We start from the raw sequence: 16,893 nt of genomic DNA, 5'->3' as shown, positions 1-16,893 counted from the left end.
TAGTCCTCTCCTAGTTGGAGAACCATTTCTCCCTTAGCTACATCAATGATAGCATTGGCGGTGGCTAGAAAAGGTCTTCTAAGGATGATAGAGTCTTCCTCATCCTCTCCTATGTTCAAGACTATGAAGTTTGCTGGGATGTAGTAGTTTTCAACCTTCACCAAGACATCTTCTACTAAGCCATATGGCTTCTTCATTGTCTTGTCTGCCATCTCTAATTAGATGTTTACAGCTTGTACCTCAAGGATACCCAGCTTCTCCATTACAGAGAGTGGCATGAGGTTTATACTTGACCCTAGGTCACACAGAGCCTTTTCAAAGGTCATAGTGCCTATGGTGCCAGAAATCAAAAAGCGTCTAGGATCTGGAAGTTTCTAAGGTAGCCTCTACTGAACCAAAGCATGGAGTTATTTGGTAAGCAGTGGAGGTTCTTTCTCTAATGGCCTTGTTCTAAATAACTTGGCATTCAACTTCATAAGAGCTCCTAGGTACCGAACAACTTGCTCTTCCCTAGTGTCTTAATCCTCATTAGAGGATGAGTAGTCATTAGAACTCATGCACTCTAGGAGTGCATTCAAAGGAACCTCAATGGTATTTATAGTTTCCTTTGGTTTTGGGCTAGAGGGTTCTTGAGTGAAACTTAAGCACTCAAAGGGTGTGCTTTCATTGGCGTTCAATGCCAGCTCTGATAGCTCCTTGGGCAGAGAATGCCCTTGCTGTCCACCCTGACTGGTGTTAAACGCCAGTCCCTCTAGCATTTTGGGCATTGAACGCCCAGCAGGGATGTCCTTGCTGGTGTTCAATGCCAGCTTTCCTGGGTATGTGGGCGTTGAACGCCTATTGAGGGGTTCCTCACTGGCGTTCAGCGCCAGAAAGCCTGGTTGTTTGGGCGTTGAACGCCAACCAGTGCTCCTAGGCTGCGTATAACGCCAGCTCTGCTGCCAGGATGGGCGTTAAACGCCCAGTGATATGTCCTTCACTGGCGTTCAACGCCACCTCAATCTTCTCAGATTCGGCCTCTACCTCCTTGGTTATGGCCTTGAACTTTTCTCTAGGATTTACCTCAATTTTACTAGAAAGAGTTTTAGGAGGAATCTCAGGGATCCTCTTGCTCAGTTGACCAACTTGCACCTCCAAGTTTCTAATAGAGGATCTTGTTTCATTAATGAAACTATGAGTGGTCTTGGAGAGGCTGAAAACCAGAGTAACTAAGTTAGAGAGGCTTTGCTTAGAGGTTTCCATATTCCCTTGAGAAGATGGGAATGGTGGTCTTTTATTGAACCTATTCTGGTTCCTTCCACTTTGACTGTTGTTGAAACCTTGCTAAGGTTTTTATTGATCTTTCCATGAAAGATTAGGATGGTTCCCCCATGAAGGTTTGTAGGTATTTCCATAGGGTTTTCCCATATAATTCACCTTCTCCATGGTAGGTTGTTTAGGATCATAAGCTTCTATGTCAGAAGAAGCTTCCTGAGCACTTCCTGTTGGGTCAAGATCCTGTTCTGAGCCAATATGGCATTCAAAGTATCAACTTCATGAACTCCTTTCTTCTAAGAGATCCCATGATTTTCAGGGTTTTTTTCAGAAGTGTACATGAATTGGTTATTTGTAACCATTTCAATGAGTTTTCTTGCTCTTGCAGGTGTTTTCTTCAAGTAGAGTGATCTACCTGCAGAGCTGTCCAATGAGATTTTGGACATCTCAGACAGACCATCATAGAACACGCCTATGATAGACCACTCTGAGAGCATGTCAGGAGGACATCTCCTAATCAATTGCTTGTATCTTTTCCAAGCTTCATAGAGGGATTTACCTTCTCTTTGTCTGAAGGTTTGAACTTCCACTCTAATTTTTCTCATCCTTTGAGGGGGAAAGAATTTAGCCAGAAAAGCATTAACTAGCTTTTCCCAAGAGTCAATAGTCTCTCTAGGTTGGGAATCTAACTATATCTTAGCTCTGTCTCTTACCGCAAAGGAAAACAGCATAAGTTTGTAGACTTCAGGATCTACTCCATTAGTCTTTACAATATCACAGATCTAGAAGAATTCAGCAAGTCAGGGTCGATCCCACGAGGATTATTGGCTTGAAGCAAGATATGGTTATCTTGCAGGTCTTAGTCAGGCATATCAGAAGGAGTTGGTTTAACTTTGTATAAGTACTTGTTATATTGAAAGGTAAACAGGGATAAGGAAACAAATGGAATCAATAATGGGAATAGAGTTGAGGATTGGAGTTGCTTTGCCTTTTTGAATTAACTCCGGTATTACTGCTCTCTTTGCTTGTGAGTGATTACTTCAATGGCAGGCTATATATGATTGACACTGGTTTGAGCAGTGATAAATCAATATTTTATGGTTTATTTTGTGCTAAATTGAGTGGATTTTATCAGTTCTTTGCACTCTTATTCATACCAACTGCATGGTTTTACAAATCCTTCCTAATATTGTTCCATGATTGAAAACTTGCTTCCTAAGCCCTTAAATTACTAATTTTTAATCCTCTCTTATTACCATTCGATGCCGTGATATGTGTGTTAAGTGTTTTCAGGTTTTTCAGGGCAGGAATAGCTTAGAGGATGGAAAGGAAGCATGCAAAAGTGGAAAGAACACAAGAAATAAGGAGCTGATAAGCAAGGAGCGACGCGCACACATGGCTGACGCATGCGCGTGACTTGGAGCACTTTACAATGACGCGTACTCGAGACTGACGCATTCGCATGTCAAGCGCAGAAGCCCAGCGACGCGTACGTGTGGCCGACGCGTATGCGTGACAGAGCGTCACGTACTGCACTGATCAAAACTCGCAGGGGACGATTTTGGGCTGATTTTGGACCCAGTTTCAAGCCTAAAAGCACAGACTAGAGGCAGGGGGCAAGCTGAGACTCAAGACACATTCACTTTCATTAGTTTTAGTTTTAGTTTTTGAGTCTTAGAGAGAAAAGACTACTTTTCCTAGGGTTCTTAGCATTCATAGCTTTTGCTTTTTGATGGGATATTGAGAGAGCTGCTACTACCTTCGATTGAAGTCTTCATCGTTATAGTTTACCTTTCTATTACTCTACTCTTTTGTTTTCTATTTAATTGCTCGTGGTCATATTTGGATATTGTTAATTTTGAATTTATTAATACAATAAACTATTTTTGTATTTAATTCCATTCTGTGTTTGATTTCTTCCAATTAATTATCAGCTCCAAATTTGCTTTTATTAATTTATTTTAATTACCATGTCTCCTATTTATTCTCATTCCATGTTGTTAAAAAATGGCATTCATGTTATGATTTAAAGCTCTCAACTTGGCTTGGGAATTGATTAATTGGACACCCTTGAGTTGGAATACTCAAGTATTAATTTGTAACTGGGGATTGCTGGCTAACTCAATTTTCACTAACTCTAATCCTTCCCTAGGACGTGATTAGGACTTGGGAATCAGAGTTAGTATTACCCACTTGACTTTCTTTTATTAGTTAGGGGATAACTAAGTGGAAGCAACAACCTTTTACTATTATACCTGGGAAAATCAACAAGGATAGAAACTCCAATTAATCTTCTCCTAACCAAGGCCTTTGATGAGCGGATAATTTATACCCTTTTTGGCATTGTTTTTACATAGTTTTTAGTATGTTTTAGTTACTTTTTATTATATTTTTATAAGTTTTTTTTAAAAAATCACATTTCTGAACTTTACTATGAGTTTGTGTGTTTTTCTGTGATTTCAGATATTTTCTGGCTGAAATTGACGGACCTGAGCAAAAATCTGATTCAGAGGCTGAAAAAGGACTGCAGATGCTGTTGGATTCTGACCTCCCTACACTCGAAGTGAATTTTTTGGAGCTACAGAAGCTCAATTGTTGCGCTCTCAATTTCGTTGGAACGTAGACATCCTGGGCTTTCCGGCAATATATAATAGTCCATACATTGCTCGAGATTTGATGGCCCAAACTAGCGATCAAAGTAAGCCTAAAACATCATGGCATAAAACGCCCAAACTGGCACCAGAATTGGAGTTAAACGCCCAAACTGGCTCCCAAGCTGGCGTTTAACTCCAAGAACAGCCTAAGCACGAAAAAACTTCAATGCTCAGTCCAAGCACACACCAAGTGGGCCCCGGAAGTGTGTACTATCTGCACTTAATTACTCATTTTTTGTAACCCTATGTTACTAGTTTAGTATAAAAACTACTTTTAGAGATTTATTTTAGGGGCTTTTTGATCGTCTTTAGATCTTTTTCACTGATGTATTTTCTACGGTGGAGTTTCTACACCCCATAGATTAAGGTGTGGAGCTCTGCTGTTCTTCATGAATTAATGCAATTACTACTATTTTTCTCTCAATTCATGCCTACTTCTTCTCCAAGATATACTCTCGTTCTTAATTCAGTTAAGTCAGAATGAAGGGGTGACCCATGACAATCACCCAATCTTCGTTACTCGCTTAGCTAAGGTCGCGTGCCGGACAACCACAAAGCAATCTACATGATGTTCAACATAGTCATTGGACGACAGCTGGAGTATATTCTCTTGGATATCTAATACACGAATCCGTGATATTAGTATCTTCGTGGTATAGGCTAGAACCATTAGCAGCATTCCTAAGATCCAGAAAGTCTAAACCTTATCTGTGGTATTCTGAGTAGGATCTGGGAAGGGATAACTGTAAAGAGCTTCTAACCTGCAAATGTGGGGAACACGTGACAATGTGCAAAAGGACAATGGTCCTATTCGGACGCTAGCGGGAACCGACAGATGATTAGCAGTGCGGTGATAGCGCATATGGATTTATTTTCATCCGAGAGGATCATATAGCTTGCCATGGAAGGAGGTAACGCATGGTTGGAAGGAGGCAGTAGGAAAGCAGAGGTTCTGAAGCAACAAATCATCTCTATACGCTTATCTGGAATTCCCACCAATGAATAGCATAAGTATTTCTATCTTTTTTTATATTTTATTTATATTTTAATTACTAAAACCTTATAACCATTTGAATCCGCCTGACTAAGATTTACAAGGATGACCATAGCTTGCTTCAAGCCGAAAATCTCCGTGGGATCGACCCTTACTCACGTAAGGTATTACTTGGACGACCCAGTGCACTTGCTGGTTAGTTACGCAGAGTTGTGAAGAAGTGTTGAGATCACATTATGCGCACCAAGCTTTTGGAGCCGTAGCCAGAGAACAACAATTCACGTACCAAGTTTTTGGCATCGTTGCCGGGGATTGTTCGAGTTTGGACAACTGACGGTTCATCTTGTTGCTCAGATTAGGTAATTTTATTTTATTTTTAAGCTTTTTACTTTTTTTTTATTTTCGAAAAATTTCAAAAAAAATTATATATTATTTTGTTCTTCAGAGTTTTTAAGTATGAATTCTAGAGTTTCATGAGATATGTTGAATCCTGGCTGGCTGTTAAGCCATGTCTAATCTTTTGGACTGATGTTTCCACTTATCTTTACAAGATCTTCTTTGGATTTCTCATCAATTTAGCTGTTTTATGTAATGCTCTGCTGAAGCTTGGCTAGTCATTTGGCCATGTCTAATCTTTTGGACCAATGCTTTCACATAAAGCTTGGCTGGCTATTAAGCCATGTCTAAATTATTGGACCGAAGCTTTAGATTAACATTGCATGATTCCTGAAATTCCTATTAAAAATTTTGAATTTCTTTAATTTCTTCTTCCAAAATGATTTTCAAAAAATTACAAAAAATTTATAAAACCATAAAAAACCAAAAATGTGTTTCTTGTTTGAGTCTTGTGTCAAATTTTAAGTTTGGTGTCAATTGCATCTTTTCCAATTTTCTTAAAATTTTCGAAAATTCATCATGTGTTCTTCAAATTGTTCTTGATGAATTTCCTTGTTTGATCTTTAAATATTCTTGTTTGGTGTCTTTTCTTGTTTTTCATATGCATTCTTGAATTATTAGTGTCTATAGTTTAAAAATTTTTAAGTTTGGTATCTTACATGTCTTTCTTTTCTTAAAAATTTTTTAAAATTATGTTCTTGATGTTCATCATGATCTTCAAAGTATTCTTGGTGTTCATCTTGACATTCAAAGTGTTCTTGCATGCATTATTCATTTTGATCTTAAATTTTTATGTTTTGCATCATTTTTGTGTTTTTCTCTCTCCTCATTAAAAATTCAAAAATTGAAAATATCTTTCCCTTATTTCATTCATAAATTTCGAAATTTTGAATTGATTTAGTAAAAAATTTTCAAAACTTGGTTGTTTCTTATTAATCAAGTCAAAATTTTCAATTTAAAATTTCTATCTTTTTTCAAATCCTTTTCAAAAATCAAATCTTTTTCATTTTCTTCTCAATATTTTCGAAAATTTCATAATTAAATTTCAAAATATTTTTCTTATTTTTATTTCATATTTTCGAAATTAATTGCTAACATTTAATGCTTTGATTCAAAAAATTTTCAAGTTGTTACTTGCCTATTAAGAAAGGATTAATCTTTAAATTATAAAATCATATATTTTAGTTTCTTTTTAGTCAAGTAATCAACTTTAATTTCAAAAAAAATCAAATCTTTTTAATTTCCTTTATAAATCTTTTTCAAAATGATTTTCAATCATATCTTTTTCAAAATCAATTTCAAAATCTTTTCTAACTTCTTATCTTTTCAAAATTAATTTTCAAATCCTTTTCAATTAACTACTTGACTTTTTGTTTGATTTTAAAAGTTTTCTATTTCAATCATATCTTTTTCAAAACCACATAACTACTTTTCTCTCTCCAATTTTCGAAAATCACTAACCTCTTTTTCAAAAATCTCTTTTTAATTAATTAATTCATTTAGTTTTCAAATTTTATTTTATTTCTTCTCTTAAATTTCGAATATTAACCAATAATTAAAATAAAAACAAAAATATTCTCCTTTTATTTTAATTTAAAATTCGAATTCTCTCTCTCTCTCTCTCTCTCGTCTCTTTCTATTTATTTATTTATTTATTTACTAACAATTCTCTTCTTCTTATAATTCGAACCCTCTCTCCCTCTCTGTGTTCGAATTCTTCATCTTCTCTCTTCATTATTCTACTCTTCTATTCTTCTACTCACATAAAAGAATCTCTATACTGTGACATAGAGAATTCCTATTCTTTTCTGTTCTCTTCTTTTTCATATGAGCAGGAGCAAGGATAAGAACATTCTTGTTGAAGCTAATCTGGAACCTGAAAGGACTTTAAAGAGGAAGCTAAGAGAAGCTAAAGCACAACACACTAGAGAGGACCTGACAGAATTTTTCGAAAAAGAAGAAGAGATGGCCGAACCCAATAGGAATGGTGGAGATGCAAGGAAGATGAGCTTCATTGATATGTGAAATTCATTGTATATTCTCTTCTTTTTATCCTATTTTATTTTTAGTTTCTTGGGGACAAGCAATAATTTAAGTTTGGTGTTGTGATGAGCGGATAATTTATACCCTTTTTGGCATTGTTTTTACATAGTTTTTAGTATGTTTTAGTTACCTTTTATTATATTTTCATTAGTTTTTACTCAAAAATCACATTTCTGGACTTTACTATGAGTTTGTGTGTTTTTCTGTGATTTCAGGTATTTTCTGGCTGAAATTGAGGGACCTGAGCAAAAATCTGATTCAGAGGCTGAAAAAGGACTGCAGAAGCTGTTGGATTTTGACCTCCCTGCACTCGAAATGGATTTTCTGGAGCTATAGAAGCCCAGTTGATGCACTCTCAATTGTTTTGGAAAGTAGACATCTTGGGCTTTCCAGCAATATATAATAGTCCAAACTTTGCTCGCGAGTTGATGGCCCAAACTGGCGTTCAAAATCATCCTAAAACATCTTGGCGTAAAACGCCCAAACTGGCACCAGATTGGAGTTAAACGCCCAAACTTGCACCAAAGCTGGCGTTTAACTCCAGAAACAGCCTATGCACGAAAAAGCTTCAATGCTCAGCCCAATCATACACCAAGCGGGCCCCAGAAGTAGATTTCTGCACTATCTGCACTTAGTTACTCATTTTTTGTAAACCCTAGTTACTAGTTTAGTATAAAAACTACTTTTAGAGGTTTATTTTATATCTTATGTTCCGGTTTGGATCTGCTACACGTTTGGAGGCTAGCCTCACGGCTATGCCTTGACCTTTCACATATGTAATTTCTACGGTGGAGTTTCTACACCCCATAGATTAAGGTGTGGAGCTCTGCTGTTCTTCATGAATTAATGCAAGTACTATTGTTTTTCCTTCAATTCACGCCTACTTCTTCTCCAAGATATACTCTTGTTCTTAATTCAATTAAGTCAGAATGAAGGGGTGACCCATGACAATCACCCAATCTTCGTTACTCGCTTAGCTAAGATCGCGTGCCTGACAACCACAAAGCGATCTACATGATGTTCAATGTAGTCATTGGATGACAGCTGGAGTATACTCTCTTGGATATCTAATACACGAATCCATGATATTAGTATCTTCGTGGTATAGGCTAGAACCATTAGCTGCATTCCTGAGATCCGGAAAGTCTAAACCTTGTCTGTGGTATTCCGAGTAGGATCTGGGAAGGGATGACTGTAAAGAGCTTCAAACCTATGAATGTGGGGCGCAAGTGATAGTGTGCAAAAGGACAATGGTCCTATTTCGACGCTAGCGAGAACCGACAGATGATTAGCCGTGCGATGACAGCGCATATGGGTTTGTTTTCATCCGAGAGGATCATACAGCTTGCCATGGAAGGAGGTAACGCATGGTTGGAAGGAGGCAGTAAGAAAGCAGAGGTTCTGAAGCAACAAAGCATCTCCATACGCTTATCTGAAATTCCCACCAATGAATTACATAAGTATTTCTATCTTATTTCATATTTTATTTATTTTTTAATTACTAAAACCTTATAACCATTTGAATCCGCCTGACTAAGATTTACAAGGATGACCATAGCTTGCTTCAAGCCGACAATCTCCGTGGGATTGACCCTTACTCACGTATTTGGAATTCATTGTATATTCTATTCTTTTTATCCTATTTTGTTTTTAGTTGCTTGGGGACAAGCAACAATTTAAGTTTGGTGTTGTGATGCGCGGATAATTTATACCCTTTTTTGGTATTGTTTATACATAGTTTTTAGTATGTTTTAGGGTATTATATTTTGGTATTATATTTTTATTAGTTTTTGGTATTATATTTTTATTAGTTTTTTTCAAAAATTATATTTCTGGACTTTACTATGAGTTTGTGTATTTTTCTGTGATTTCAGGTATTTTCTGGCTGAAATTGAGGGACCTGAGCAAAAATCTGATTCAGAGGCTGAAAAAGGACTGCAGATGCTATTGGATTCTGACCTCCCTGCACTCGAAGTGAATTTTCTGGAGCGACAGAAGCCCAATTTGCACGCTCTCAATTGCGTTGAAAAGTAGATATCCTAGGCTTTCCAGCAATATATAATAGTCCATACTTTTTCCAAGGTTTGATGGCCCAAACTAGCGATCAATGTCAGCCTAAAACATCTTGGCGTAAAACGCACAAACTGGCTCCAGAATTGGAGTTAAATGCCCAAACTGGCACCCAAGCTTGCATTTAACTCCAGGAACAGCCTAAGCACGAAAAAGCTTCAATGCTCAGCCCAAGCACACACCAAGTGAGCCCCGGAAGTGGATTTCTGCATTATCTGCACTTAGTTACTCATTTTCTGTAACCCTAGGTTACTAGTTTAGTATAAAAACTACTTTTAGAGATTTATTTTAGGGTCTTTTTGATCGTCTTTAGATCATTGTTGTTCACGTTTGGAGGCTGGTCTCATGGCCATGCCTAGACCTTTTTCACTTATGTATTTTCTACGGTGGAGTTTCTACACCCTATAGATTAAGGTGTGGAGCTCTGATGTTCTTTATGAATTAATGCAATTACTACTGTTTTTCTCTCAATTCACGCCTACTTCTTCTCCAAGATATACTCTCGTTCTTAATTCAGTTAAGTCAGAATGAAGGGGTGACCCGTGACAATCACCCAATCTTCGTTACTCGCTTAGCCATGGTCGCGTGCCTGACAACCACAAAGCGATCTACATGATGTTTAACATAGTCATTGGACGACAGTTGGAGTATATTCTCTTGGATTGACCCTTACAAGGATAACCATTTGGAATTCATTGTATATTCTATTCTTTTTAAGGTATTACTTGGACGACCCAGTGCACTTGCTGGTTAGTTACGCAGAGTTGTAAAGAAGTGTTGAGATCACATTACGCGCACCAAGCTTTTGGAGCCGTAGCCAGAGAACAACAATTCGCGTACCAGCCTTTTATCTCAAATACATAACACCTCTTGTCATTATACATTGCTTTAATTTCTGCTTATTTAATTTTTCCATTCTCAACCTTAAAAATACTCAGAAAATGCCTGATCAATAATTTACACCACTGTGTCATGTCTTTGGGAAACGACCTGAGAATTCTACTCCCAGTTATTTAATCTTAATTGTAACATCTTTTAAATTGATAGTGGAGACTTTGTCAGTTAAGACTATACTCACAACACAGTTTAGAAAATATAATTTTTAGAAATTTTGGCCGGCATTTTTCCACCCATCAAGCAGCTGCCAATACTCCTCTAGATTTGAACCCCATTCTGATTGAGGGTGAAGCTCGTACAGTTCATTTTCCTTAATGATTGGTACGCGAATTGTTGATTTCAACACTTCTTCACAACTCTGCGTAACAAACCAGCAAGTGCACTGGGTCATCCAAGTAATACTGACGTTAGGATTTTTGCCAGTAAAGAATTTTATAAAAATAGTCGCGTTGTAGATATAGTCTCTAAACCAACAGAAATCCCTTCGTACAAATGTTTTGGTTGTCACAAGTAACAAACCCCTTTAAAATTGATAACCGAAGTATTCAAACCTCGGGTCGTCTTCTCAAGGAATTGCAGGGAAGTATGTTCTTATTATTGGTTATGAGTCTTGTAAATTGGGGGTTTTGAAAGTAAGGAAGCAGTATGTTGAATGATAAGAAGAATAAAGTAAATAAATAACTATAAAATAGACTCTTGGCAAGGTATGAAAACTGGAAGTCCTATCCTGGTTATCCTTATCAATTGTAATGAGAATTGGATTTTTCTCCCACTTTGTTAACCTCTAACTATGAAGGTAAGTTAAGTGGATGAATTAATTTTTATTCTTCAGGTCCTAGTCTTTCCTTGGGAAAAGTCAGAGTTATTGGAATTCGAATTAATTCTTGAAGAATTCCAATTTTCAATCAACAATGAGTTTGATAACTCAAGAGTCACCAATTATTTAACCAAAGCTAAAAGGGAAAATATCTAAATTAAATTTAAAGCATTCATATGAATAAAGCAAAGCAAAATTAAATCTGAAAATACCTCAAATTACATTCACAAAAGAAATTAAATCTAACATGGATATTCATAAATTAAATTGAAAAAATAAATAAAAGAAACATTGAACATGTGATCGCAAAAGATGAAATAATCATAAAGTGAGAAGAATCCTAATTCTAAATCCTAAGAGAGAGGAGAGAACCTCTCTCTCTAAAAACTACATCTAATCCTAAGATTGTGAATTATGAGAGCTTGTTTATGAATGGATGCATTCCCCCACTTTATAGCCTCTAATCTATGTGTTCTGGGCTGAAAACTGGGTCAAAAATAGCCCAAAAATCGCCGGAGAAGAAATCTGCCACACTGGTTTTTCGTCACTGCAACGCGTCCGCATGGAGCACGCGGTCGCGTCGCCTAGTGTCAGAGTAACTATGGCATATTCAAATCGAAGCCCCGGACGTTAGCTTTCCAACGCAACTAGAACCGCATCGTTTGGACCTCTGTAGCTCGAGTTATGGCCGTTTTAGTGCGAGAGGGTCAGGCTGACAGCTTTGCAGTTCCTTCAGCTTCTTGTATTCCTTCCACTTTTGCATGCTTCCTTTCCATCCTCTGAGCCGTTTCTGCCCTGTAATCTCTAAAATCACTTAACACACATATCAAGGCATCTAATGGTAATAAGAGAGGATTAAACATAGGGAACTTAAGGCCAAAGAAGCATGTTTTCAATCAAAGCACATAATTAGGAAGGCAAATGTAAAACCATTCAAATAGTATGAATAAGTGGGTAAAGAGTTGATAAAAATCACTCAATTGAGCACAAGATAAACCATAAAATAGTAGTTTATCAACCTCCCCACACTTAAACATTAGCATGTCCTCATGCTAAGCTCAAGAGAAGCTATAAAGATGAAGAGGAATGGTAGATTAATATGAAATGCAACCTATCTATATGATTGCAACTAAATGCAAAAATGTTTCTGCCTACTTGGTCAAAAGTAAATAAGTTCTCCAAGACAAATATAATTCAGATTTCACAAATTCAAATTATATAATAAAAAGCAAATAAACTTGTAAGAAGATAGCTTATGAAAGCAGGGAACATAGAATTAAGCATTGAACCCTTACTGGTAGTGTATATGCACTCTAATCACTCAAGTGTATAGGGTAATTCACTCTACTCTTCTCTAATCATGCTTTCTAAACTTTGTTCTTCATCTAACCAATCAACAAATATTTAATGTACCAATGCAAACATCATGAGGTCTTTTCAAGGTTGTAATGGGGCTAAGGTAAGGGTGAGGGTATATATATATATATATATATGGTTAAGTGAGCTATAAATTGAATCTTTAATTAACCTAAGCTTTCACCTAACATACATATTCTCTATATAATTCTAATTCATGCCAAGCTACCCAAAATTCTCACTTTTGTATCACATACTCATGTATCAACTTTTCTTTAATTTTATCACATATGCATTGATTTCTTTCATTAATTTAACATTGGGATAATTTTGTCCCCTTATTTAATTTGCTCTTTTTCTTTTCTTTTTCTCTTTCTCTTTTTCTTCTTCTTTTTTTTTAAATATAAAAATAAATATAACTTATCAATGCACATGGATTTTTAATTTTTCTAGTCTCACATGAGTAGGTATCCAAATTCCAAATATTTTATCAAATTAAAAATATAACACATTCCCTTATTAACCCATGTTCCCACAGTTTCCCCACACTTAATTAACATACTATCTTAAGCTAACCAAAGATTCAATTGGGATAATTAATTTGTTTTCCGCTTAAGGCTAGTGATGTGGTAAAATATAGAGCAAATGGGGATTTAAAAGCTCAAGGTGGCTAACAAGGGTGATGTAAAGGGTCGGCTTATTTGGGATAAGTGAGCTAAAATCAAATAATGGCCTCAATCATATGCAAACATGTAAATACACTAAATATTGGACATATAGACTGAAACAAAGTAAAGATCACAATTATAGAGAAGTAAACATACAAGAATAAAATATTTATGGTTAAATAATGTAACCATATAAATAAGCTCAATTCTCACAGGTTGTGTGTTCTTTAGCTATAATTCATATTCCAAATACAACTTCCAAACAAGTTTTGACAAAAAAAAATTTTCCAATTTAAATTAGTGAAATTTTTCAAAAATAGAGTTACTTTAACCAAGTAGTAACTAAATGCACAAAATCAAATAAACATGCAATCAAATATGCAGATGTAACAATGAACAAATAAAGAAAATAAGATTATTGGTGTTGAAAAGAAGGTAACTAACCCATGGAGATCGGTATCGACCTCCCCACACTTAAAGATTGCACCGTCCTCGGTGCATGCTAAGATGTGCAAGTGGACGGGGATTGTGGTTCCTCAGCTGGGGCTCTTTTTGTTCCTTTCCTTGCCGGTGGTTTGGGAGTAGCTTTCTCTTTACCTTTCTTGGTGGCCATCCTGAAAAGGGAAGAAGAAAGTAACTTAAATTCAAAGGGATAGAGTAAGGAAGAGAATAGGATATGTGGTAATCAATGCACATTAAAAACGAATGATGTTAACACATGGTCATGACTACATGTGAAAAATCATAAACGGGAATATAGCAGTGCATATGAAGACAATTAAATGCAAGATATTTATTGACAAGCAGGCAAAGGCATGAGTAGCAGAGATCAAGCATTTAATGTCCAGTTTAAATTACCAAGTCTTTTAAACTAATGACCTGTTTGTAATAACAATTATATTTAAGTAATAAAATATAAAAAGGGTTTTGTGAAAAGCAAGCATTGAGAGTAGTAGAATAAAAGAAATCTAAAAATAGTGCACAATGCCATACGGGCGTTTTCACAAACACATAGCATGCATGGTGAATAAGCTATTGAAAGTATTAAATTGAACATGCAAGCAACCCTTTTTAAAAAGTAATATATAATTGTTAACCAATTCCATCAATTAATCCACAAAAATATAGAAGATAGTGACCCAAATAAATTTCCAACAACAATGAAAATAATGCAATGAATGAAAGTATGCAAAAAAATAAAATTAAATGAAAGAGAAAAAAGATGAAGAAAAAGAAAGTAAGAAAGGAGAGAGAAAGAAGAGAAGATAGAAGAAATTAGGATTAGAGAAGAAAAGATAAGATAATTGGCACTAATCTGGATAGGTTGTGTGATGCTGGCGACGCGGTCGCGTGGGTGACGCGGTCGCGTGGTGCGCAATAAGGTCAGGCGACGCGGACGCGTGGCCTGATTTGTGCGATTGGCGCAAGTGCAGCCTCGCGCTCGCACAACTCTCTGTTCAAAACTTAGTTTTGCCAAAATCCAGGGTGACGCGGTCGCGTGGTCAACGCGATCGCGTGAGTGGCCATCATGGGGATATGACGCGAACGCGTGAGCCATGCTTCTGCGTGGTAAGGCTTGTGCGATCAGCACCAGTCCAGCACCACTCTCGCACAACTTTCGGTCGTGCACCCTTTCTTACGTCGATTTCCAGGTCACGCGGCCGCGTGAATGACGCGGTCGCGCGGGAGCCATTTTTCCCACATGACGCGGACGCGTCAGCGATGCTGCCGCGTCGCGTGCATGCTTCTCTTTTGTTTTTTTTTTTATATAATGCAGTATGCAGTATGCAATGCTAATATGAATGTTATGCAAAACTCTAGGTTCAATACAATAAAATAAAATAAAACTTGAAAACAAATAAAACTAAATAAAAATGAAAAAAGAACGATCATACCATGGTGGGTTGTCTCCCACCTAGCACTTTTAGTTAAAATCCTTAAGTTGGACATTTGGGGAGTCCTCCTGTTATGGTGGTTTATGCTTGTATTCATCCAGGAATCTCCACCAGTGTTTGGAATTCCAATGGCCTCCGGGATCCCAAATCTTGTTTCTTCACCTGTCTTCAAGTTGATTATCATGATTCCATCCGGGTGGTTCAGCTTTAGAATTCTCAGTGAAGCGTCCAAACAACTTCCTAAACCCATTCAATTGAGCTCTACACCAACCTTTGCGTTTAAACTTAAAGCTTCCAACCATAATGAACCTTGCAGGACAATTCTTACCACTGACCATCTTCCTCTTACTCTTAATGCCACAAAGAGCTCTAAGTTGACCATCCGTCTCCAGTAGCCCATATTCAAGTGGAATTAGAAAGCTAAGGGATATGAATTTTACCCACTTCAATGTTGTGAAGGATGATGGCAACTTAGGGGGAGGGGTCTTCAATAACTTTGGCAAGGTGATTTCAAGCTCCACTCCCTTGTGCTCTTTGACAACTTCCACCTCTTTGCAAACTTCTTTAATTTCAACCTCTTTCTCTTGGTAGCTTTCGTCCAATTCAATCTTTTCTTCATTACTTACCAAGGGCATGGGAGGTAGTGCTTTTTCTTCTTTAATTTCCATCTCTTGACCAACCACTTCCAAGTCTTCAACCATGATATGCCTTGGAGGTTGTACACCCTCCTCAGCATCAATTTCAATTGCCTTAGAATGAGGTTCTATAACCTGACTTTCCCATGGAGGTTCAGCATCTCCTAATTTTGCAAGCACTTCTTCCTCTTCAATAATTACAGCTTCCTCCACTTGTTCCAGTACAAAGTCATGCTCCGTATTATCCACTGGAGTTTCTAATGTCTCCTTCATGCTACGTTCTTCATTAGATTGTCCACATGAAGCCATGGGGTTCCTTGAGTGTCCGAACGTCGGGAAGCTAATTGATTTTTTGCTTGATTCAATTGATGAAGTGTGGCATTAAATTTTTCAAATGTTTCCTTGAGTTTCTCTGTTGATTCTTGGGGTGATGGATATGGACATGATGCATAGGGAGGTGGTGGTTCTTGGGAGTAATTGGGTTGGAATTGGGGTGGTTCTATATATGGTTCATATGGTTCATAAGGTGGTTGTTATGGTAGATGATGGTTAGGATCATATGAGGGTGTTTGGTGGTAAGGGGCTTGTGAGTATGGTGGTCCAAAATGATGTTGGGGAGAGGGTTTATAGGCATATGGTGGTGGTTGTTGATAGTCCATTGGAGGTGGTTGTTGCCATGAGGGTTGATCAAATCCTTGTGGCTCCTCCCATCTTTGATTGTTCCAACCTTGATGCCTGTTCTCATTGTAATTTTCTCTTCCTGCAACATAATTGTAACCAGACTCAGAGCCAAAGGGGTGAGAGTTCATAGTAGCAAATAAAAATTAAAAACAAAAATAAAAATAATTTTAAATTAAAAGATTATTTAAATTTTGAATTTGAAAATTAAATTTTGAAATTTGAAATTTGAAATTTTGAATTTTAAATTTTTGAAATTTGAATTTTGAAATAAGATAAGATAAGATTTTGAAAAAGATATGATTTTTGAAAAAAGGTTTGAATTTCGAAATTTAAATTTTGAAATTTTAAATTTTGAAATTTAAAATTTGAATTTTGAAAATTGAAATTTGAGTTTTAAATTTTGAATTTTTTTTAATTTAATGAGGAAAGAGAAAAACAATAAAATGACACCAAACTTAAAATTTTTAGATCAAAACGAAGAAAACAACGAAGAACAACTTGAAGATCAAGATGAACACCAAGAACAAATTTTT

The sequence above is a fragment of the Arachis ipaensis genome, chromosome B2 (genome assembly GCF_059453495.1).
Source record: "Arachis ipaensis isolate K30076 ecotype BB chromosome B2, ASM5945349v1, whole genome shotgun sequence".
Lineage (NCBI taxonomy): Eukaryota > Viridiplantae > Streptophyta > Magnoliopsida > Fabales > Fabaceae > Arachis > Arachis ipaensis.
The sequence above is the reverse complement of the archived record's forward strand: the minus strand, read 5'-3'. Positions refer to the sequence as shown.